This window comes from Diceros bicornis, chromosome 6 (assembly GCF_020826845.1).
Source record: "Diceros bicornis minor isolate mBicDic1 chromosome 6, mDicBic1.mat.cur, whole genome shotgun sequence".
NCBI classification, from domain to species: Eukaryota; Metazoa; Chordata; class Mammalia; order Perissodactyla; family Rhinocerotidae; genus Diceros; species Diceros bicornis.
The window spans coordinates 69,321,742-69,347,576 of NC_080745.1; positions in this window are offsets into that span (position 1 = coordinate 69,321,742).

The following is a 25,835-nucleotide window of genomic DNA, read 5'->3' on the forward strand; positions in this document are numbered from 1 at the left end:
TCAGATGGGAGAGCAAGGGCCTCCTATGTCGGTAGAGAGTTTGACCAATGAGACCAATCCGTTGTATCCATTGTATCCTATATTAGGATACAGTGAAGTCTGTGGGAACAAAAATTTCAGCAAACTATCCAAGATGGAGCATCTTGGAATTCCAGGGAGAGCCTGGTATTTGCTGGTCATCCAACTCTGGACCTAGAAGCTACTTAGAGCTGTCCAGTTCTCCTTTGGGTTGGGGTTGGGTGCGCCTACCTTTGAGACTCTAAAAGAGCTAGAAATATGTGTATCTTTCCCCCTCTCTCTTTCCAGGTAATTAGAAGTGGGGAGAACAAGAAACAACCAACATCACTTTTTAAAATCTTATTTTGAATTAATTTTACGCTTGTAGAAAAATTTGCAAAATAGTGCGGAGTTTCCCTGTACCCTTCTCCCAGCTTTCTCTAATGTTAATGACTTCCATAACCATAGTACAATTACCAAGACTAAGAAATTAACATTGGTCCAATGCTATTGACTAAACTACAGACTTTGAATGTCTTTCCATTTGTGTCCTTGTTCTGTTCCAGGATCCCATCCAGGATCCCACATTGCATTTAGTTGTTATTCCTCTTTCATCTTCTGTAGTCTCTAACTATTCTTTAGTGTTTCCATGCCTTTTATGACCTTGACACTTTGAAAGTGTCATTGCACTGAGGATACAATTTCACTTCTGTGGAAAAATACCACTTCTGTGATATTTTTGCCCAAAATGCATAACCTCAGTCTGATCATAAGAAAATGTCAGACAAACTCAAATTAAGGTACATTCAACAAAATAGCTGGTCAACCAAAAGTTTTGGAAAAAAAACTTGAGCCTCTACTTTTGAACTCTATTGGCCTCAAAATAGGTTTGGGGGACACAGCTGGGGTAGAAAAATAGGACACTAAAAGTTTTAAAATGCAACCTCATGAGGGAGAAGTGGTGCTTCTCTCTGGCAATGAGAGGGTCCTGTGTAAGCAGTCAGAGACGTGGATTCTGGTTTAAGCTCCCTCATGTCACCCAGAAGCCTCCTAGAGGTCTTTCTGTGCAATGGGGATGCCCCCTTCTCTGCCTCTCCCAAAGGATGGCCTAAGGACCCAGTGAGATTGTGTAGAGGAGCTTGCTGATTCCCAAGAGGTGATGCACGTGGAAGGCCTTGTTGTCTCTAAACTTCACTAGGGACCCAGCGAGGTGATAAACTAGGCACTCCAGGCAAGCCAGGGCCTCGTCAGCTGATCAACTCCCCAACCCCCTTATTTAGCTGTATTCTTTGTAGGAAACCAGGAACGAGAAAAGAGAAATTCTCCAGATTTATACCTCCAAATTTTTCTAGAGGGAAGTGGCCTAACAAGAGGCCCCAAAGAGGACATCTTATAAAATTTCATTCAACAAATATTTTTGATCATCTACAATGTGCCAGGCTGTATTCTAGGTGCTGGGCATATGTCAATGTCAATGAACAGAACAAACTAAAATCACTGCCCTGGGGAGGTATCATGCTAGTGGGGAAGTGAATAAATAAGTAAATATTAGGAGGTGATGAAATTCCATCTTTGAGTTGAGAAAAGTCGAAATACCTTTGGATACAATCCATGTTGGGAGGCAGATGATCTCAGCTGATAAATGAGGGTGGTTATAAAATAATAAAGAGCATATATTAGGGATGGGAGAAGGGGTGTTGCCAAATGTCTCACCCACTTAAGCTTTCTCATTTTAAGTTTCAAGTCAAACTCCTACTTTGTGTAATTAGACAATGCAGGTGGCAGTTGAAATGTCATTCCTTGACCTGGGAAAATGCTTCCTAATCATTTCCACTTGGCCCTCAGCATCTCAGGGGAGGACATGAAGGAATAAAAAGCACACGGGAGTAATTCACTCTCAGAATACTAACACCGAAATAATAACTGAGAGATGGATTGCACACATCATACGGGCATATTTGAATAAACAGGAAGAAAACAGTAGAAAGGTACACACCAGACTGTTAATCTGTTAATATGGGGAACCTGGTGTTTTTGAAAGTGCAGAGGTGGTGGTGTTGAGGGGTGGGGTGTGCAGGGGGTGAGAATTCTTTATATAGCTGTCTGTTGTTGGCTTGTAGCAACTAGTGAGTTTTGCTTTTGTAGTTGGAAAAAGAAAACATTTAAACAAATAAATAAAAAGGGTGAATGAAAGGTAAGGAAGATCTTATGTGAATTCTAAGCCTCCAGAATTTATATATAGCTTTTCTCCGATTATTTATTCATCAGGCAAACGCCATTCGTTGTCTTTATGTGCCAGCCTGTGCTCAAGATCATGAGAGTGAGGGCACATAAAGATGAATGAGACTTGATTTCTCCTTTTAGGTAGCTTTTTTTTTAAAAAACTTTAAAAAATTGGTTTCTCGGTTTATTCTTTCTTTTTAATTGAGGTGAAAGTCACATAACATAAAATTAACCATTTTAAAGTGAATAATTCAGTAGCATTTAGGGCGTTTGCAATGGTGTACGACCACCAGGACCTCTAGTTCTAAAACATTTTCATCAACTCCAAAAGAAAGCAGTTATGCCCCATTTTCCCCTTCCCTCCAGCTCCTGACAAACACCCATCTGCGTTCTGTTTCTATGAATTTAACTATTCTGGTAAATTTCATGTAAATGGAGTCATACAATACGTGATTTTTTGTGTCTTGCTTCTTTCACTTAGCATAATTTAAAATTGCTGGTTCATATTGTAGCTATATTTAACTTTTTGAGCAAACACCAAACTGTTTTCCACAGTGGTTGAATATTTTACATTCCTGCCAGCAACATACGAGGGTTCCAATTTCTCCACATCTTCACCAACACTTGTAGTTTTCTGTTTTGTTTTGTTTTTTCAATAGTCATCTTAGTGGGTATGTAGTGATATCTCACTGTGGTTTTGATTTGTATTTCCCTAATAACTAATGATGTTGATCAGCCTTTCATGTGCTTGTTGGCCATTTGTATATCTTTAGAGAAATGTCTATTCAAGTCCTATGCCCTTTTTTTGTGTGTATATGAGGAAGCTCAGCCCTGAGCTAACATCCATTGCCAATCCTCCTCTTTTTGCTGAGGAAGACTGGCCCTGGGATAACATCTGTGCCCATCTTCCTCTACTTTATATGGGACACCGCCACAGCATGGCTTAAGTGGTGCATCGGTGCGTGCCCAGGATCCGAACCTGCGAACCCTGGACCGCCGGAGTGGAGCATGCGCACTTAACCGCTTGCGCCACCGGGCTGGCTCCCTATGCCCATTTTTAAATTGCATTGTTTGTCTTTTTGTTACTGAACTATTAAAGAGTTCTTTATTCTGGACACTACACTGCTATCAGATACATAATTTGCAAATATTTTCTCCCATTCCGTAGCTTGTATTTTCACTTTTTTAATAATGTCCTTTGAGGTACAAAGGTTTTTTTTTTTTTAAATTTTGGTGAAGTCCAATCTATTTTTTCTTTTGTTGATCATGCTTTTGTTGTCATATTTAAGAATCCATTTCTAAATTCAAGGTCATGAAGATTTACTCCTAAATTTTCTTTTAAGAGTTTTAGGTTTCTTCTAATTCTAGCTCATATTTAGGGTATTGATACATTTTGAGGTAATTTTTGTATATGGTGTGATGTAGGGGCCCAACTCCATTCTTTTGCACCTGGTATCTAGTCCTAGCACTGTTTATTGAAGAGACTATTCTTTCCCCTATTGAATGGTTTTGGAACCCTTGTCAAAAATCAATTGACCATAGATGTATGGGTTTATTTCTGGACTCCCAATTCTATTCCATTGCTCTATATGTCTATCCTTATGCAAGTGTCATGCTGTTTTGATTACTGTAGCATCGTAGTGAGTTTTGAAATTGAGAAATGTGAGTCTGCCAATTTTGCTCTTGTTTTTCAATATTGTTTTGGCTACTTAGGACCCCTTGCAAATTCTATATGAATTTGAGCATCCACATTTCCATTTCTTCAAAAAAAAGGGCTGTTAGAATTTTGATAGAGATTGTATTGACTCTATAGATCACTTGGCTAGTATTGTCATCTTAACAATATTAAGTCTTCCAATCCATGAACACAGGATATCTTAACATTGATTTAGGTCTTCTTGACTTCTTTTCAGCAATGTTGTGGAGTTTTCAGCATGCGAATCTTTCATCTCCTTGGTCAAATTTGTTCCTGGATATTTTATTCATTTTGATTCTATTGTAAATGGAATTGCTTTCTTAATTTTTTTTTTGGATTGTTCATTGCTGGTGTGTAAAAATACAACTGATTTTTACATGTTGATATTATACTTTGAAATTTGTTGAATTGGTTTATTAGCTCTAGTAGATTTTTTTGTGGATTCTTTCAGATTTTCTGTACGTAAGATCATGTCATCTGTGAATAGAGCTAGGTTTACTTCTTCCTTTCTAATTTGGATACTTTTTAGTTCTTTTTATTGCCTAATTGCTCTGAATAGAATGGTTTTTTTTGTGGTGTCTTTCTTCTGGCTTTGGTATAAGGGTAATGCTGGCCTCATAGAATAAGTTAGGAAGTGTTCTCTTGTCTTCTATTTTCTGGAAGAATTTGAGAAGGATTGCTCTTACTTCTTCTTTAAATGTTTTGTAGAATTGACTAGTGAAGCCATCTGGTCCTGGACTTTTCTCTTCGGAGGTGTTTTATCTAATTATTTTTTATTACTGATTCAATATTTTTACTTGTTATAGATCTGTTTAGATTTTCTACTTCTTCTTGACTCAGTTCTGGTAATTTGTATGTTTATAGGAATTTGTCCATTTCATCAAGGTTGTCTAGTTTTTTGGCATACAATTGTTCATAGTATTTTCTTCTAATCCTTTCTATTTCTTTAAGGTCTGTAGTAATGTCCTCATTTTCATTTCTGATTTTAGTTACGTATGTCTTCTCTCTTTTCTTTTTAGTCAGTATAGCTAAAGGTTTGCCTATTTCTCCCTTCAGTCTGTCAATATCTGTCAATTTGGCCAAAACAATTAAGAAAAAAAAAGATCTAACCATATGCCATCTACAAGAGGCTCACTTTAGATCTAAAGACATATATAAGTTGAAAATGAAAGGATGGAAAATGATTTATCCAAGTAATAAACAAAGAGAGTTGGGGAGGCTATACTAATATCAAACAAAATAGAATTTAAGTAAAAAATCTCTTACAAGACACAAAGAAGGATATTATATGTTAATAAAAGAGTCAATGCATCAAGAAGACATAACAATAATAAATATATACATGCCCAACAACAGAGCCCCCAAAATACATGAAGCAAACATTGACAGATTGGAGGGAGAAATAGGCATTTCTACAATAATAGCTGGAGACTTCAATACACCATTTTCAATAATGGAAAGAACATCTAGAAACAAAAATCAATAGGAAAATCAAAAAGACTTTATGCCATGTACTTGCAGTAGTACTATTACTCCTGGTTTTGTTTTCTTTCTTCTGTCATCACTTTCCCCTCCCCCCACTTTTCTCACTTAAAATTATTTTTCTTTTGTTGTCACTATTTGCATTTTTATAAGTCACCACAAGCAATTTTTGAAATAAGGTGAGATACAAATATGTTTAAAACACAAAAGGATCTGGAGGGTATATGCCTTGTGAAAATACAAAAATTCATCCAGCGGTGTACTTATTGGATTGGTTTATTAAGAAGCAAAAATGGTGGATAGGTAACTCTAAGAGTCTATCCCTCCACATAAACATCACAAAATCAAGGAAAAGCTGTCAGAATCAACTTTGTCAGAACTCTGGAAAACAGTCCAAAATTTAAGCTACCAAGTGAATTCTGAATCCAAAAAAGGCAACTTCAAAATGGTAGGATAGCTTTGTGACTTTTTAATTGCCCTTGACACCCCACCCCCCCCACCCCGCTCCAGCTTGGCAGTGATCTTGAAGACATTAGCCTGTGTTCCCAGTATGGGACCCTGGTCCTGTTTCTGAGGGAGGAGAGCAGGGCTTATTCATCCCACCTGGTATACAAATCAGGTTTAAAAAGGAACAGAATGACCATTTGTCCCTGAATTTCCTGGTTGCAAATAAAAAAGGGAGATACCATCACTTGTAGTTTTTATAAAGTCTGAAGGTAAAAACAAGCTAGTTGCTCAGTAGACATGCAGCTATATTAGATACTGAGGTTGGGAGAAATTTCTCCTGGAGTTACTCTAAAGAAGACCTTGTTGGAATTAATGAGAGATGTGACTTTTAATATCTCCTGTAGTAAATAAATCCCACATCAGGGCTCCCAGGCCTTTCTATGTGTGCACGTCAAGGGATACCAGTGCCTTAATGACACAAGAGAATGATAATGACAGCAAGTCTATGAGGGGCCCCAACATTGCTGATTGGATGGGTGGGGGAGAGAGCTATAAAAATAAGAGTGGATGAGTTAACTGTCCTAAACCTCAGTTTCCCTAGCTGTAAAATAAGAATAATAATAGTAAGCACCTAAGAATGTACCATAAAAGGAGAAATTATGTCTGGTGTGTAGTAAGTGCTTGCTAAATCTAGTGATGATTATTGTAAATTGTATTTTAATTGTATTCTATTGTAATTCTAAAGACTTGTTTAGAGAATATAGATGGCCACTAGTCCCTTCGTTGAGTTACTCCATTTCTTTTTACCTGCTCCTCTGAGTACATTTCAACCATTTGAAAGCTCCACCAGGCTTTCAAATGGTTGAAATGTACTCAGAGCATTTCGATCCTACGGGCCTAAGGTGGGGTAAGGATGTGTGAGAAGGAACAGAATGACCATATCTATACTGAGTACCATGGATGGTAAGAATGCAGTTTTTCACTTCAGCATAGCCCATGGTTGGTATCAGGTTTTGATAAATGCATGTGGCATTTATACTTTTCCTCAGATGGTGACCACAGTCCAAATGGGTGTGCCTTCCTTGGCCCTGGTGTGGTGCTGCCTCAAGGGCAGCAAGGTGCCCTCCGACCTCTGGTGGGATGAGCGTCTATCTACAATTACAGCCAAGCCTTTACTAGTGTCTCAGGAAGCAGCGCCTCTTTATAGTTGGTCATGAGCCTTTAATATATTACCCTTAAATCATTTAATATATCACCCTTAAATCATTTAAAACTGGCCTAACCTGAGCAGCAGTGAATATGCCAATGCAGCTGGGAGCAATCTCGGGTGGGCCCAATGAAATGGCCAAGATGATCTAATAGATCTTGCTTCATCCCCAAGAGTCTATCACCCTGCCTCTCTTCTCCTTGTTAAACCAAAGCTCCCTACTCACAAGAAATAAAACTGCTACTTGATATTTATATATCTTCAGAGAGTAGTGTAATTCAGGAACCAGGGAGAATGGTTTAAAAGTATTTATTGTAAAGGAGACTGTTTCTTGCATGAAATAATCTTATGGGAAAAGTTACTTTATTTCTTCTACTGCACTTGGAAAATCTAGATCATTTGCAAAGCAAAGGGCAAAAAAGAAATTGATTTTTGTTGGCGTGAGGTTGGTGTTTTGTACTTTGATTAGTGGCTTGAAGCTGGTGAGTCATGTGACGGTTCTGGTATTTTGGGGGAGGATATTCAGACTGAGATCATAATAGCTATTTCTGACCTTGCTTTTGAGCAGAACATTGCGGGAAGTCTTATATCACCCCAAATCTCTAGCTATTTGCAACCTTATGATATTTGATTGATCTCTTGCATTAAGCAGCCCCCTCCGCTCCCTCACTGTGCCATTCCTAGACTTTGAATTTCTGAATGGATTTACAACACCTACAGGGTAAAGTCCATACTCGTTGTTCTAGCACTCTTCTTCCTGCAAGATCTGACCCAATCTGACTTCACTTCCAGCCTGATCTTTCTCCTGCCTCCATGGTGTGAATACTCTGTTACCTTCACCCACTCCAACTGCTCAGCACACATCTGGGCACATCCTGACCACTCCAGCATTCACACATCTCTTTGCCCTGTTCCCTCTGTTAGGATGTCTACTCCTTTCCCAGGATTCTGTCCAAAGGTACTCTCAGAAGTTATACCTCCCATCTTGAGTACCAGTGGACATTCTCAGTTCTCCGTGAGCTCACCACCCTTTGAAATTGATATGTTCACTGTACCTGCTATCTACTCAGCATTGATCTTGTGCCTTGAAACATCTCCTGTTGATGGTATGTGCATTGACCTCATGGAAATTCAACTTTACCTGCTGGAGAGAGAGAGAGAGGAAGAGGGAGAAAGGAAGGGAAAAGGGAGAGAGAGAGATTTCATCCGTCCCCCCAAAATTCATATGTTGAAGCCCTAAGTCCCCAATATCTCACAATGTGACTATATTTGGAGATGGAGTCTTTAAAGAGGTGATTAAGTTAAAATGAGGCCATTAGGGTGAGCTCAAATCCAGTCTGACTGTTGTCCTTATAAGAAGAGGAAATTAGGACACATACAGAGACACCAGAGATGCACATGCACAGAGAAAAGATCATGTGAGGACACAGGCAGAAAGCAGACATCTGCAAGCCAAGCAGAGAGCCCTCAGGAGAAACCAAACCTGCCAACACCTTGATTTTGGACTTTCAGCTTCCAGAACTCTGAGAAAATAAATTTCTGTTAAATTACCCAATCTGTGGTATTTTGTTATAGCAGCCGAGCAGACTAATACATCCACTGAGAGTGCCCTGGAGTGAGTGTGAGACCAAAGGTGTGACTCTGCTATTTCCTGTTGAGGCTCAGTTCTTGTAGACTTACAAGAGTGTGAGCATCTCTCCTTGCTGGATGTGAATCGAGTGTTTGAAAATTATCTGTCTCTCTCTCTTTCTATAATTTTATTTATTTATTTTTTTCCCCCAAAGCCCCAGTAGGTAGTTGTATGTCATAGTCGCACATTCTTCTAGTTGCTGCATGTGGGACGCGGCCCCAGCATGGCCAGAGAAGCAGTGCATTGGTGCGTACCCGGGATCCGAACCCGGGCAGCCAGCATCGGAGCGCACGCACTTAACCACTAAGCCACGGGGCCGGCCCATCTCTCTATCTTTCTTAGCCATGTCTTATGTATTTCTTATAACAGTGCCCCTAACCACAGGTAACACGTCATCTGGGGCTGCAACAAAGAATTGGTGATCTATTCCAATACTGACTGGGTAGGATTTACTGGGAGATGTTACTCTATTGATTTTTAACGGTTAATAAGGGATTTTTGAGGATAATACTAATTACATGTGATTTTCATCTTCAGTGGTGATGAGATACCAGTTCTCAACTCTACGCTGTGGTTATATAAATGGTACCCTTGTCTGGGTCAGCCCACATCACTGTGGCCCCTTGCAATCCATTCTTCAAGCAGCATAGTACTCTTGTAAAAACAGGTCTGATTATGTCACCCCCACTTCCCTACTTCTCCACTTTCTCCCTAATAAAACCCCAATGGCCCTCAATTGTTCTTCGGATAAAATCCCAAACTGCTTTTAGAAGACCTGTGAGGCCCTTCAGAGTCTGGATCTCACCAACTTGCATGCCTCACCTGGCATGACTTGCCCCATCACACCCCTGGCTGCAGCTACCCTGGCCTATCATACATCTCCTTCTTGCTTCGGGGCATTTAGGCACATTATTCCCACTACCTGGAACACCGTCTCATCTCCTCTTCACCAAGTTATCTCCATTTCATTCTTCAGATCTTAATTCAAACGCCACTTGTCTGAGCTTCTACCGACCATCTGACCAGGTCCCATCTCCCCGTCATAGGCACTTCTTACCAAGTACCTCTCCCTCCTATCATTACCTCAGAAGCAATTTCACATTTGTCCACGTAATAATTTGATTCCTGTGTGTCTCTCACTAGATCCTAAATTTCATGTAGTCAGGGACCATGTCTATTTTTGTGCCTGGCACACAGTAGACACTTAGTAGGTATTTTATTGAACATATAAACATCTATCTTTTTCATCTCCATCTATACATCTCGGTATCTCTGTTCCCCAGGGCATTTGCCATGTAGAAGCCATCATTCGGTTTTGTGGTCACTTGAGATGTGGTCATCTAGGGAAAGATGAAAGAACCATAAGAGAGGAGTGTTGGATAAAGATCCTTGGTGGATCCTTGGTTTATGTGGAGAGAAGAGGGAGGAAATCCAGAGGGGTTGAAGAAGAACCAGCAGAAAGGTCTTAGAAGCTAATGAAAGAGTTTCAAGAGAGACATGGAGATCATCAGTGCTAAGTGCTACAGGAAGGTCAAGGTGGATGAGAAATGAGGACAGGTTTGGGATGGGTTAGTAGAAGGCATGTGGAGGCTTTGGAGGCTGAAGGAGGCAGAGCTGGACTGGTTCCCAGACGTGAAGAATAGAGTAAATGATGAGAAAATGTACAAATGGCTATAGACCAGGGGTTCTCAACCTGGCACTATTGATACTTTAGGCTGGACAATTAGTAGTTGTGGGGGACTGTCCTGAGCATGGTAGGATGCTTAGCAGTGTCCCTGGCTTCTACTCATTAGATGCCAATAGCAACCCTCCCCCACTTCCGGTTGTGACAACCCAAAATGTCTCCAGACATTGCTAAATGTTCCCTGGGTGCAAACTCACCCCTGCTTGAGAACCACTGCTGTACACCAGCATTTCCCCAAACTAGTTGGCCATAGAGTTAATTCCTTGAGATGCTCCCAGAAAAAAGGTTGCACGGTCAAACATGGGTAGACAATACAGAAACAGCTCCTCTGCTGCAGGATGCTCAGAGCCTTACGATGCCAACATGCACTGTAGCTCTCTTTTGTACTGTCAAAGACCAGCATAGAAGAAGCGGGGTTTCCTGGAATGTTCTTACAGAACAGTATTACACCACCCAGAAGGAGTGTTCTGGTGAGTGTGCTCTGGGAGACACTACTACAGACTGTTTCTACAAGAAGAGTTGAAGTATCTTGCCCACCGTCATTCAGGCAGTAAGCGCTGGAGGGAGGGGCACCTAGACCTGTCCCATCCCAAATCCCAGCTCCTTTTTCTCCATCATTCAGTCCACACTCATAACCCTCACCCTCCCTCTCCAGCCAAGTCCATGCCTTCGTCTCTCACTTGGCAGTCTTCTCTGAAGCACAAGCCAATCCTGAGATTGTTTCCCTTGTCCTCTTTTCAAGTGCACAGCATACCCAGGTTTCCCCACCAGGCAATATTACAATCGGGTTTGCTGTGTCTCTCCAGCTCACTGGAAACATTGCCTAACCAAGGCTGGACGGCACTTAGGAGTGGGCTCCAGGGGAAACCTGCAGGCTCAAACGACCCAGAGCCTTTGAGCAGGAAGGGGGTTTAGGCTGTGTCCTGACCCGCTTCTCTGCAGAGTGGTGCCAGGCATGGGGCACTGGATGGAGAGCTTGAAGACCAAGCTCTTGGCACATTCCGGCTACTAAATTGTTCAGTTATTCACTGAATCAACATTTGTTGAAAACTTTCTATGTGTAAGTCTCTAATTCTCTGCCTTTCAATTCCCTCTTCCCCCAAAGAATGGCATTCATTTAAGAAATCTCTAAGACTCCTTCCAACAACACCTTAACACCTTCTGTTTGTTTTTTTTTTTTTTTTCCTTCATCCTTTAGGGAGCAGGAAAAGCCATCAGGCAGTGATGTTTAAGATCAAGTGCTTTCAGTGAATGAAACAGTTCGAACAAAAATTCTGATAAAAGAGGAGAATCTATCCTGGATTTCTTTCTCTTTTGTCTTTTGGGTTAGCTTTTTAATGGATGATTGCTTATTTGCTATTTTGGAATTTTATTACAAATATTTACTGAGTGTTCTCTCTGTGGCAAGCACTTTTTGAGGATAGAGGGGGAAGTGGGTGAGGATGAGGATTGAGGGTGAGGCAAAGGGAAGTCAAGGCTTTTTAAAAACATAGGCCATGTTGCTGCAGATCTCAGGGGATGAGCTCTCTGAAAGCCAACATTAGTGGCTGTAACTTATTTTCCACTATGGACAAAGTTCTCTGATTCTGCCCTGTGTGGGATGCCCCAGGATGGCAAACTCAGAGCACCTGCTTGGATCTAGCGGATGCAATCAAGATGAATGCCAATCTGCCTTCTGTCCCTTTGAGCCTGTCCTCCAGTTCCCTGGCCTGCCAGTCAGAGCTGCCTGCAGCAAGCCCTAAAACATGGCCCTCTCCCCCGTGTTTCCACCAGACACAAAGGGCCAGTCTGGCAATGCTCCTGTCCACCAGTGACAAGCAGTGGACACCCTGTGCCTGGGGAGGAACTTCTGATCTCAGCTTGGGGCCTGTTGATGAGCCGATGACTGCTGTCCTCACGGAGAGCCAGCAGGACACGGTCAAATTGCTGTTTGAACATGGCAAAGTGATGAATTGTGCTCATGTTTATTCCATGGTTTCAAAGGCAGCCATCTAACGTTTAAGAGCATGGGGACATTAAATGAACAAACGGTTTGGTGGAGAATAGAAGAGATGGATACAGCCATGATTTGCTACCTGGTAGACAGACTTTATTTTATTTTATATGGCTCAGGTTCATAGCTTGAAAAGACTCCTAAAGTGTAGGTAAGATTGGGAAAGTCTCCATTGTGCTCCAAGTTTGGGAAGCAGTGCCTTATGCTAATAATATTTTTGTAAGAAGATGGTCTCCTTTTCATCACCAGCTTGTCCCTTAAATTAGCTGAAGCCCGGAGGCCTTAAATTAAAAGCAAGAAATTACAATGCAGCAGATTGAATTTAGGCTCGTGTGTTGTGTTTGAAATATAGCAGTGGCGGTTGAAAGCCTAATTTAAAATGAATGGTGAGTTCCTTATGCAGCATCCCCTGAATGTCTGGTTATTTGCATTGAAAGCCCGGTTTCCACCCAGTTAGTGCCACAAAAGGGGGCACTTCCTTCCTTCACCATGACCATGGCTTGCCCTTCAGGCCAGCTGGAGCTGGCAGGACCACACTGGAGTGTGTGCTGATGCCATTGCACCTGCTGGGACCCGCTCTTGAATTGCTGTCCCTGCCCAACTCCGATGAGGCAGATCTAGCTTGAGGTCCCACCCTCTCTTGGCCTCAACAAGAGAAGTGCCCAAGGAGGAGTGGAAACTGGAACTCTTGCCAGCCCGGGGCTCGAGATCCTCCATTTCTTCCTGGCCTGGGTCTAAGGGTGCTGGGAAGGCAACGCTAAAGCCTGCTTTGGCTTCATGCATAATTGGTGAGTCTGTACTCTCTGGGCAAAGGCTGGCTTATTCTTCGCAGTGGTTCTTAACCCTGGATGCACGTTAGAACAAGCTGGGGAGCTTTGGGAAAATACTGATGCCCAGGCCCCGACCCCTAGAGATTTTAATTTAATTGGTCTAGGATGAAGCCGGGGTATTGATGTGTGTGTGTGTGTGTGTGTGTGTGTGTGTCTATCTGTCTATATACACTTCTTAGCTTATTTTAATGTTCAGCCAGAGTTAAGAACTATTGGTTTGGAGAAAAAAGTTATCCATTTTCGCTGTTAGAATTCGGCAGATTTTCTTTAATCAGACTAAGACAATGTGATAGGCAGACAGTGCAAAATTAGCTGTGCAAAGAGAGGGATGTAAAGACTCCAGGCGTTCATGACAAAATGAGCCATGTATTCTTTTTCACTGTACTCAGAATAAGATATAAAAAAGCCAAGGCTCGCAGGGGACAAGAGCAGGGTCCTCAGGGGTTTGAGTAGGACTAAAAAATAAGCATCTTCAGAGACAGAAGCTGTAGGTGTTGCAAATATTTCTTCAAAATCAAATTCATTCATTAATTCATTAATTTATTCATGCACTGTCTACTTATTAAGTACCTGTTTGGTGTCAAACACTTTAACAGGCTCCGGGTCTGCAAAAATGAATATCTTTAGGGTAGGAACTCTAAAAGGGTTGGCAGCACAAGAGATTAGGGTTAGTTTTCTTAATCATAGATACTCGGCTTTTCACCTGGGCTCCTGCTCCTTTGCAAATGCTGGAATCCAGCATCTGCCCTTGAGTTCCCCGGAGAGATAACAACACCCCCACCCTTCCGCTTCACCACTCACCGAGTCCTGTTGCTGACATTCTCCCCAGTACGCGTTTGTATGACGATGAGTGGCATATGGGCACCTCTTTGTCAGACACACGTTATCTCAAATACATCCTCCATCTCATCCTGCCTGACTCATTTGGTGATTACAGAAAGTTCATATGAATAGACAAGAGTGCAGGGGCAGGAGAAGCGTTTTAGATTTTACGGAGATTGAGTACTGGAAAATACATATTTAAGCAGCGAAAAAATACAGATGATCTCATGGTAGCTTCACAACACACCTACTAGGATGGTTGGGCAGGAATCATTATCCTTCCGTCTCCAGCTTCAGAATCCCCTTTGCAGAGTCCCCAGAGTAGGCTTCTGCGCCTCCAGAACCGCGAGAAAAGCTGGCTTTCCTACGAACACGTCTCAGCCGGCTAACTAGGCATGACCACAAGGGGGCACCAAAGAGTTTCCATTTCTTCTGCTGGCCTTACCTTCTGCATTTTCGGCTGTGTAGTGAATAGGTACACAATTAAAAGAAAACAGTGTGAACTGAGAAGAAGGGATGATGTCGGAAGATAAAGCTTAAGCCCTGGATAGGAAACTGGGCCTAGACAGCAGAGGCGATGCCCTTAGATTTTACTTTGGTTGGAGAGATGGGGAAGTGCTCCTGGGTGGGGTAAGCTTCTGATGGCTCTCAGAACCACTGTGAGGTGCCCTATGGATGTTTTAATTTTTCTTGAAGAAGCAGAGGAAGATGGAGGCTACTGTGTACGAAGCAGGCATTTGTTCAATCAGTCATTCACTGAGTGTGTGGTAGGGCATTAGGTCTGAAAGGCAGGCTGAGGCTCTGTAGGACCATGCGGATCACGGAAGGGAGTCTGGATTTTATTCCAAGTGCCACAGGAGTCATTGGAGACTTCCCAGGCAGGGGTTGGTGTGACCTGTTTTACATCTGCCTGCTCTGTGAAGAACAGATGGTGGGGCACACACGTGGACGCATCAGAGAGGCTGTTGTAGAGAGCAGAGACACTAGGGCAGCATTGGGGAAGGTGGAGAAAAGCCAGTGAACTCAGGATCTCTGTTGGAGTTAGGTCTGGTAGATTTACTGGTGGATTGCCACAACAGGTAGCAGAGAGGGAAAGGGGGAATCAAGGATGACCCTCTGGTCTGGGTTTTGACACTGGGTGGGTGATGGTGAGAGTTATTGAGAGGAAGGGCTGTGGGAGGGCCAGGATAGGGCGGGGGTCAGTGCTCTCTTTGGCCATGGCAGGTGTGTAATGCTGCCACACTCCCACCTGGAGATGCCCAGTGGGCAGCTGGATTTACAGGTCAGAGCTCAGGGGAGAGACGCTGGATTAATGGGGTAATTGGCACACTCACTAACAGGGTAGGAGCCCGGTGGGGATTTTCACTGGGATTCCAGAGATGGCTGCCGTGCTCCCTGATCAGAGGCTTCTGGGTGGCAGAGGTGCAGGGGTGGGGGTGTCAATGAAGGCAGGACAGACCTGGTCAGAGGGACTCCTTAGGTGCTAAATCTCATTGTGGGCTGACAATCAGGAGGATGAGTGAGGGGGCGGTTTATTGAGAGGAGAGACCTGGCCGGAGGGAGGAGAGGGCTGCCAGACAGAGATCTCTGGTACGTAGGTGTAGATTTATAGAGAAGTCACCCAGAGAAGGAAAGTTTAGACAGTGGAATCTAGGGAAAGCTTCCTCGAGTCCTTTCTGTTTGCAGTGTTGGCAAGTTCCCTTCTCTGTCTTCTTCAAAGACTGGCCCTACTGGGGCAGAAAAATCTGATATGTGAGCACTTGAGGAGGAGTAAGGCAGCCAAGCTTTGCACCTGCACGTGGTTCATCTTGGACGGCCCCCAAGGCAGCTTCTGAAGGATGAGGGATCCTCTTTGGTGGTGGTGAATTGTGATGAAAGAACTGACCTGGAAGCTCAGGTAGATGCTGAAAGCATTGACTCTGCCTGTGCTTCAGAAGGCCAGGATGTGAGAACACCTGAGGCCTGAAAGCAGGAAGCCAGAAGTTAATTGTGGGCCCTGAGATTCGCAGAGTGGCTTCGGAAAACCATGGCACAGGATTGCTCTGTTCAGACAGAAAAATTCTGAAAAGAAAATATGGTGAGGGGTTTTCTGGGTATGGGCAGGTTGGGGTGTCGCTAACCCAGGCTCTGCTAGGACCTATCCAATCAGCGGGTAGGACCCGTCAACGGGCTGCGCTGTCCTCGGTGGATTCCCTGTTGGCCTCCACTTCTGTGGAAGCCTGCTGGCCTCCGTTCCTTAATATCTGTGGAGTAAGAGGTTAAATCGAGGTCTCTGGTGGGAGCCTGGGCCCCGGATGGCCCTCAGAGCACTTCGCCAGCTTCGTGGTCCACGTTGGTGGTCTGGCCTGACTGCAGCGAGGACGGTCACAACCCGCCCATCTCAGCGCCTCTCCTGGGGTTGCCCTGGGGACTCTCGCTTGTGTTTTCCCTTCGCCTTATGTGAGATTTGCTAAGGGGCTGTTGGGAAAACCACAGCCAGAAATTGCACTTTGTTGATCCTGAGGACACTGGTAGGACATAAGCAAGAAGCAAGCCCCTGGGGAGTGGAAAGTGGAACGTGGAACCCATGGTGCAATTTCGGTGCAGGGAAGAGGGACTGGGGTAGGGGTTCCAGAGTAGAAAGCAGAGCCACCAGCAGCTTCTAAAGAGGTGGAAAAGCTGGTGTGGCCTCTACAGGCTCCTGGGAGGGCAGTCCCCTCCCTTCTTTCACGGTCACCTTGATGCAGGCTGGATGGTGCCTACCTCAGTGGGACAGAGATGGAGAATGAAGAGGGAGCAGAGGCATTCTGCACCTGAAAGATGCCCTGGGGACTCTAACTAGCCATCCTGTAGCCCGTCCAGATGTCTGCTGCTCCCAAATAACGGAGCGCACACATTAATGCAAAAGGTGTTTTTCAGGAGACTGTCATCTCCATTACAGCTAGCTAGAGCCCATTGTGTACCCAGAGAGGAAGCAAAATAGATAAATATTTGGGGGAACGAGTGTGTGGGAGAGATGAGCTGTCAGGGCGAGTGAACATTAGGTAAAATGGATTGCGTTTTCCCGGTAGCTTCCCCCAGCGCAGTAACAAGATTGCTCCTGGGTCTGGGTTTCTTGGTGAGCATCTCTCCAGTAACATTCATATTCATTGAGTTCCTTCTAATCAATGTCACCCGGGGATGGAAAGGTGCGCACAGAGCAGGATAGCGGGTTTCCTCTGTTTGGGGAGAGGAGGTGGGACGCCTGCCTTAAAGGGTCACCATCAGCTGTCCCAACCATCAGATACAGAGCAGGGGGTGAAGGGAGATCAGCAAGCATGTCAGGTGGCCTTCTTTATTTAAAGGACATGAGAGGAGGAGTCAAGAATCACACCCCAGATCATAACTCTCAGACATTTGGGAGATTTCAACCCACTTCTTAATCTTTGTCAACTAACCTTCCAGAACCTTGCTAACTGTCCTGTCTTGGTTATTTATTTATTTTTATTGGAGTATAATTCACATACCATAAAATTCACCGACTGTGCATGTATAATTCGACAAGTTTTAGTAAATGTAAAGAATTGTACAGCCATCGTTGCAATCGCATTTTAGAACACTGGCTGTTTTTATTATCCTGTTTCTCTCAATGATTAGCTTGAATGGTTATTGGAGGGGATTGCAAGGTGTGGGAGAAGGATGCACAGCCAATCTTGGAAGGAGAGTAAACCTAAGAAATGGAGATGGTGGAGTGGCCTGGGTGGGAAGCTTCCTTTGGGAAGGAGTGATGACAAGAACCAGCAGTTCTAGTGTGTGTGTACAATGAGCCAGGGGCTGTGATAACCTCGTTACGTGGATTATTGCATTTGCTTTTAACAGTAACCCAATGAGTTGGGCAACCTTATTATTCCCATTTTACATATGAAGAAACTGAAGCTTACAGAGATTGAGTCGCTTGTACAAGGTCTTGCTGCGAGGAAGTGGCTGAGCTGGGATTTGAACCCATACCTCCCTGCCTGCAGAGTTTGAATGCTCAAACCATTATACCACCAGGCATTTGAAGACTTTGTCTAGAGTATAGACTCTACTGTAAGATGACTTAAAATGCATTTTTAAGTCTGCACACTCAAGATCTCTAATTTTGTGACTGTTAACCAATTCAAGTTTATTAAAATGGAAAATGAGTCCCTACCCCTGATTATTGATTCTAATTCTCACCCACCCCTGGGTTCCCTGTCCTTTTGGCTTTGGTTCCACCTGGAAAAATAAACAATAACCGCAGGCTTGTTTGCTCTCTGAGGATCCTACTCTGACCCTCCGACAGCAGAAGCCACCAAATGTCCGGTCCCTTCCCCTGTGCCGAGGAATAAAGGAACCTGAAAATATGCTGTCATTTCACAAAGAGCCTGCCTGCCACAGAAGTGATGGTGTTTGATGACGCCGCTGTATTTCTTTCTCCCTTTCGAAATCAATCTTTAGACTGTAGGCCTGAAACCCAGGTGCCACTCTCTTCTAACGGTACGCCAGGGGTTAGAAGTGCTACACACCACTTCACATGTGAAATATGGTTTATCTGTCCAGGCATATAAGAAAAGAAAGAAAGAAAAACCCAACCACAACCTTCTGTTGAGTTTTGAAATGTAAATGTTTGCTAGTGCTTTGCCTAAGATGCTTTTCTCGGGCTGAGAGCTATGAGTAAAGAAACATTAAAATGCGTCATTTGCTCAGGGCTAAAAGTCATCAGCGTGTGATATTAATGCCCTTTAAAAAATAATTTGTCTGCATGAAATCAGAGCATGCCTTATGCAAAGGATTGGCTCTTGTCAATTTTCTCATGGATCTACTGAGTTATAATTACATTTAGATCTTGCCAAAAATGAAAGAGTTCTTTTTTATCCCCACTTCTCTCTTTTTTTTTTTTTTTTTTTTTTGCTAGAAGAGAGGAGAAGTGGTTAACTTTGATTTCATCTAGTGTGAAGGCCCCCTGCCCTGCAGGCTGGGAATGTGCTGGTCAGCTAAAAGGTCATGAGTTGTTATTGCTGGCTGCTTCTCCATCCTCAGCCCACAGGCTCCCAGCAGGGCTTGTCTGGACGAATGCTGGGAAAGACAAAGGTTTAGGGGCACCTGTGGAGCGCCCACAATGGATCAGCTAACTTTATTAAGGCCACTTTGGGACCAAGTGACAAAAACCTTCCTCAAACTGCCTTAAGCAACAAAATGGGAAATGCTGAAGGACACGGGTGTAGCTCGGGGAACCCAGGGATGGGAATGAGGTGGAGCTTCCTCCTCCTGGAAGCAGGGCCTCAATGCTGGCAACACTCTCATCTCTCCTGGGCGTGTCCTTGGTGGGCCGTGGCCGCTGACTGCACCTGGACGGAGGGAGGGTGAGGTAGGGGTGGGTAGAGGGGCAGATGAAGAAGAGGTTCATTCCACGGACATCCGGCGTCTCTTCCTGCTTCATCTGGAGCAGCCCCACTTTCTCCTGCAGTGTGCAATGGAAGTCTCCATCCTTCTCAATGATTCTGTTGTGGAGAAAGAAGTTGAAAACGACTGGACTAGATCATTCCTCGGCCTCCTCATAGATTCTACAGCGTTGAGGAGTCTGCCTCCAGGAGATTCCTGTGGAAAACATTCCAACAATGCGAGATGCACAACAGACACCTGCCATACCTAAAGAGGAAGTCGTCTCTCCACAGTGGGGTCATTTTTGCAGCTACACTGAGCCCTATGAGCTGTGAACTCCTTGTGAGGCACTGGGGTAACAGAAGAATCACCGAATCAGACATCAAGTTGCTCCCTATCTAATGGTTCTTCTGGAAGGCTGAGTGTTCCCAGCTGTGTGGTCTATCACCCAAGGCGTCTATGCTTTTCTTTTTTCTTCCTTTTATAAAAAAATTTTAAAATAGGTCCTTTAAAATATATATATATAAATATACAATAATACATACACACACGCATTAATTTCATTCATTCATCCAACATATATTTACTGAGAGCCTTCCAGGGTTTCTAGGGTCTGGGGACAGAGCAGTGAGCAAAATGGAATCAATGCACTGCCCTCACAGCACTTAGATTTTTGCCACTGCTATTCCCCCTCTTCCCACCAGCACTTGAGGGCCTGCTCATCTCTCCTCAAACTCCAGCTCTGATCTTTAGCCAACTAGTCAATTCCATAAATACATTTGAAAGGTTATAATAGTGGTTCTCAAGTGTGGTCTGGGAACTCCTGTGGGTTTCTGAGACCCTTTTAGCGGGTATGTGAGGTCATGTGTGTTTTCTATAAAAACATTGAGGCATCTGTCTTTCTCAGTCTCTGTTATGAATGTACAGGGGAATTATCCAAAGGCCACACAATGTGTGATATCAAAACAGATTGAATGGAGAGGTGGATATATGAATTCTGCTGTCTTCTGTTAAGCTGGCCATTAAAGATTTGCAAACTTACAGAACAATGCCATTCATCTCACTAATTTTTTTTTATTTTGGAAAATATAGTTATTTTTCATAAAAAACACCTAATTTATATTAACATGTTATGAGTTAAGGTACAGTGAGTTCGTTATTATTTTTAAATGAATTGATGTCTTTTTAAAAATGTCTGTTTTAATTTCTAATACTGTAAATATCAATAGATATATCCCACATAAGCAAAAGCTCTTGGCGAAGGCCTTCATTTTTAAGAGTGTAAAGGGGTCTTGAGATCACAAAATTTGACAACTGCTAGTTTAGAGACAATGGGCGTTGTACACACACAGTGTATCGATCAGTGTTTGCAGAAGCATGGAAGGTATCAAAAGGATATTAGGGAAAGAATTGTAGGAAGGCTCCAGAAATAGCCTTGGAAAACTAGGAGGCCGGTTACTGCCAGAGTCTCCGACCATCCTGTGAGGACAGTGCCGTTCATGCTGGACACAGGATGCCAGTGTGTTTACCCCCCTCTACTGGAGGCACCACCACCCCCTGGAAACTGGACGTCCCAGCTGCCGTCCCTGACTTCTTATGTTCCCAGCTCCTAAGTCTAAGAGGTCTAGGGTGGGTGCATTTCATGGTAGACTCTAGGTCACGTGTCCAGGGTCCAGCGTCTGGAGCCTAGGGAAGCGTGTCTGACTTTTTGGGCTCACGTAGAGGGTGGTGGCACTCGCTTACCAAGAACCCAGTGTAGAAAGCGATGGGCAGCCAAAACACCTTACCAATTCCCCTCAACACAGTGTGTTTCAGAGAATTTCTGGGGCTCTGGGTGCCCTCTCTACACCTCCCTTGAGAAATCAGGGGAGCTGGCGATCAGGGAAGTCATGTGTTACCAGTTCTGGCTCCATCTCCTGGGCACTTTTGCCTCAGCCTTGGAGGCTTAGGGGTCTTTTTTGGCAAGATGACTGGCAAGGTACATGGAATACAGAAAAGAGTGAAGAGAGTCTGTTACATTCCTGGGTCAGCCTCCTTTCCTAGATAAGAGGTAGGCAAGGAACTTAACAGTATAGTGCAGCCATTAAGAACTATTTCTGGAAATAGACAGACTAGGGTCCCAATCTTGGATCTGACGTCTGCTTCCCTGGAGACGGCTGTTTCTGAAATGGAGCCAGGTGGCCATGTCAGGGAGACACAAGAGAGGCAGAAGGGAAACAGGCAGTGACAGCAGAGCTAGCTGGACAAGAGCTCATCCACTTAACAAAGCAGGCATGTTCCACGCAGCCATCTCTGTGATGCTCTCTCTTGTCTGTTTTTTCCCTGATTCAGAGTAATGGGCAGGCCTAGCGAGGGGTGGGGACAAATTGGATGTGGTTTGACACGAAATGAGGTGGAAGACTCTCTCCCTTTGCTTCCGCCTGCTAGAACTCCCTGGGCCAGTGCTGAATTCCTTTTGGGGATCAGTGATCCTGGGACGACCTGCTGGTTAGAGCTGGTGACCACTCTGGCTGGAGGCACGTGAGAATGTGCCAGCCCAAGAGTCAGAGACCTATCCTGCTCTCCTGCTGGGAGAAGGCCATAAGAAGCCAGAGAAGGAAGTCATGGAGGAAAGGGTGGCCAGTGGGACCCTGGGACAGACACCTCTTGACAAGAGTGGCCAAGGCTGTGAGCTACTGGAGGGTGGGCCCCACACATGATTGTTTCTCTGGCTCTTGGCAGAGTGTCTCACATGATGAATGACAGCACAGCTTACAGGGAGCCCAGGCAGGTTGCTGGCTACTGCCTCCCGTCTCAGCACCCTCTTCCTTGCCCAGTGTACTCACACTCACACCTGGCCCTCCAGTCTGCAGGAAATTGCTACAAACCAATTCCCGTGAAGAAGTCACGCTATATGTGCTTCCTTTCTCAAGAGTGTTTGAGTTTTAAAAGAAAATGATGAAGAGGGCAATGCTTTATCCAGATTGGTAATTCTCTAATGCACTTTTCTCTACCTGTTTCCTCAAGATTTTAATTAGTATTCTGTAAAACTTTTTATTAAATCCTTTGTCAAGTAAATTTGGGAAACCTTGGACATTATAGCTCCTTCTTGAAGATTTAAAATGCACATAGCGTATTAAATGCTCTGAAAAGTCATGTGGTTTAAAAACAACCTGTTTGATTATTTAAAAAATTTAGTCTTATTGAAGTATGGTTTACATACAATAAAATTCCCTCATTTTAAGAGTGCAGATCAAAGGGTTGATAAATGTATGCACTTGGGTAATCAACAGCACAAGCAAGATATAGGACATTTCCATCAGCCCAAAAAGCTCACTCATGACCCATTGTAGTCAATCTTCTTCCCTACTCCCAACCCTTGGCAACCACTGATCTGTTTGCTGAAACTATAGTTTGGCTTTTCTGGAATTTCACATAAAAGGAATCAGTCTCTTGTGTCTCTGCTTTCTTTCCCTTCCCGTAATGTTTTTTGAGTTTCAATCACATGCGTATTGGCAGTTTGCTCCTTTTTATTGCCAAGTAGTAGTCTGCTGTAGGGATGTGCCACTGTTTGTTAATCCACCCACCCCGGCTGGATGTTTGGGTTATTTCTGGTTTTAGGTGATTAAGAATAAAGCTGCTATGGATATTTGTGTGCAAGTGCTTGTGTGGACGTATATTTCCATCTCTCTTGGGTAAACACCTGGAAGTTGAATTGTGTCATTGTACTTGATCAAGGAACACTTAAATGGAACATCTGTTAATGAACGTTCTGAAGAACACAGTTTGGGAAACAAGGCTTGAATGCTGGGCCTGTCAGCGCCATCCAGGCTGCTGCTGTCACATCCACAGGCAGAGCTGAGATTACTCGGCCAGGGCCCTTGCTAGGCAGACATTCAGAAAGGTGAATGTGGATGGGGTGATCCTGGGTTTGCCAGGCAGCGCTCAGCTGGAGAGGGACTCTTGAGCTAGGGATGGTGAATTGACCTCAGAACTGTGGTGTCTTCTCTCATCTAACAGTAAACTCAAACCCGAAACGTCTCTGCCATCTCTGGTCTCCCTGCAGTGGCGAAGCAGTGACTCTGGTCTGGAGCCTGACTCTGCCTCCCTTCTCACTGGTTCTGAGTAAAGAGAGGAAGGAGCCTCTGTAGTTGCTTCACGAATGCTTCACGAGTTGTTCTCATCAGCAGATGGTGGAGGAGAGAGGCTAATTGAGAACTCCTGTAGCATATAAAACAAAAACCAGCCAAAGGAACCCGCAAGGTAAATGATATCATTATCAGGCAAGTAAAGGAAACAGCATCTGTCCTGCCATGGAGGAGTCAGAGCTGGGATACTGGGAGCTGCCTGCTCCCGGCCTTGTGGGGAAGGCGTTCTCACCCAGCACTGAGGGAGCTGACAGCTCCGCAAATGCTCCTACTGACCTCCTCTAAGAGAAGAACAGTTTGGGAGGGCTGGTTATACCTTGTCCCTCTCTGTCACCTCAGGGCAGCTTTGGGTCCAATAAAGGAAGCTCTCCCTGTCTTCATGAAATTTCCACTTGGAAATCTATTTATTATCCTTCTTCTCAGACTTTCAATTTTTTTCTTTTTTTCCAGAGAGCTCTCATCTCTCCTCTGGGTCTTTTCTCCTGTCACACTTAACACCTCATACCCAAGAGAGTATTATTAGGTTGAACTAGATGAAATTGCCATTTTGTACATCAAAAACTGATGAATGTCGGCAAATTCATCTGGTTCAACCTAACCTTAGGTTACAAAAGCAGAACCATCTTTGGGCCCCTGGACCCACAATCGCCACAGTCATCTTGGGCACCTGTTTCCAGGGTCCTGTCCCAGGTCTGAGGGGGACACCCAAGAATCTGCATTTTTAACAAGATCTCCACTGACATAGTGGAAAGGATAGTGGCCTGGGAAAGAGGACCCACAGGTTTGAGGAGCAATAGTGTGTCTGGCTGGCCATGCAATCTTGGGTAAGTCACTTCATGTCTCTAGGTCTCAGCTCTCTTATTTCCACATTGGGAGTTTCTGGAAGGTGATCTCTCAGATCACTTCCAACCCTGAACTTCCATGGTTTATGAATATTGATTGGGTGCCCACCAGGAGCTGATGGTTACAAAAAATATAGCCCAAATCTGCAAAGAGATTACTCCAATTGGGGGGATCCAATCCGGAGCAATGGGGCAGAGCAATACCATTTGGAAGATAATTCAATATACCAGCATGAATTATTTCACTGCAGAATGAAGGGGCAACCTCAAATGTCACTTACTGCTGTGGAAGCTCAGAGAATGGTGAGGGGCATGGGGTAGGCTTCCTAAGGGAAAGGGAGACTTTGAGGAGGGTCTTGGGTTGAGAGAGGAAGAGTCACATTTCTCTGTGGTTCCCAGCACACCGGCTCCTAAAATTTCAGCAGCCTTAAGCTGCTTCATTTGTTCATTTGCTCATTCATTCATCCATCTATCCATTCATTATATCCATAAACATATATTGAGCGCTTACGTATACTGAACAAGATAAAATCAGTCCCTGCCCTTATGGAGTTTAACAATGTAATGGAAGGATCAACAAGACACCAAAATGGGAGATGTAGCGTAATGCAGAGAATTAAAATAGGATGAAACAGTAGTGACTGTGGTTTCTCGGTTTGGGGAGGGTTGATCAGAAAACACCTCTTCAAGGACATGACATTTAAGCTGAGATCTGAAAGTCAAGAAGGAGCCAATCAGGACAAGATCAGGGGACAGAGTGCTCCAGAGCGAGGAAACTGCCAGTGCAGAGGATCAGAGGTGGGAATTAACAGGAACAAAGAAAGGCAATGCGGGAGGACTAAGGTGAGAGATGGGAGGGTGATACAAGATATATCTGGTGAGGTAGGCGGGGTCAGGATGTAAAGGGTTTTGTAAACCAGGATAAGGACTTTATGCTTTATTCTAAGTGCAATAGGGAACCTTGAATGGCTTTAAGCGGAGGAACATAATTTGACTTATGTTTTTGAGAGATCTCTCCAGCTACAGAGTGAAGAATGATAGTAAGGAGGCAAGAGTGGAGACAGGATGTCTGGTGAGGTTATGGCAGCAGTCCAGATGAGAGATGATGATGGTGTAGACTAGAGGAGCAGCTGGTGGACAGGGCACAGATATTGCAATACCCAGGGTGGAGAGGGTAGGATAGAGAGGCACAAGGAGGTAGGGGAAGGTCTCAATACTTAAAGCAATGTTTCTCAAACATCTTTTTCTTGCTCTAGTGGAGAATGTTGAGCATTTGCATCAAGAACAGTCACTTCAGCAGTGATTCTCAGCTGGAGTTCCCCTGGCAGGTGTAACAGCACATTGTTGCTGGAGGAATGTAGAGGACATGCCCTGCTCCACTATCACAGCAACATGATTTTATGTAGTGACTATTACACAAATCCCAACTGTGAGTGAGGGCCGAGGGTAGCTGCCCAAGTGATGGGCAACACTTATAAATACAGCCCAATGTGA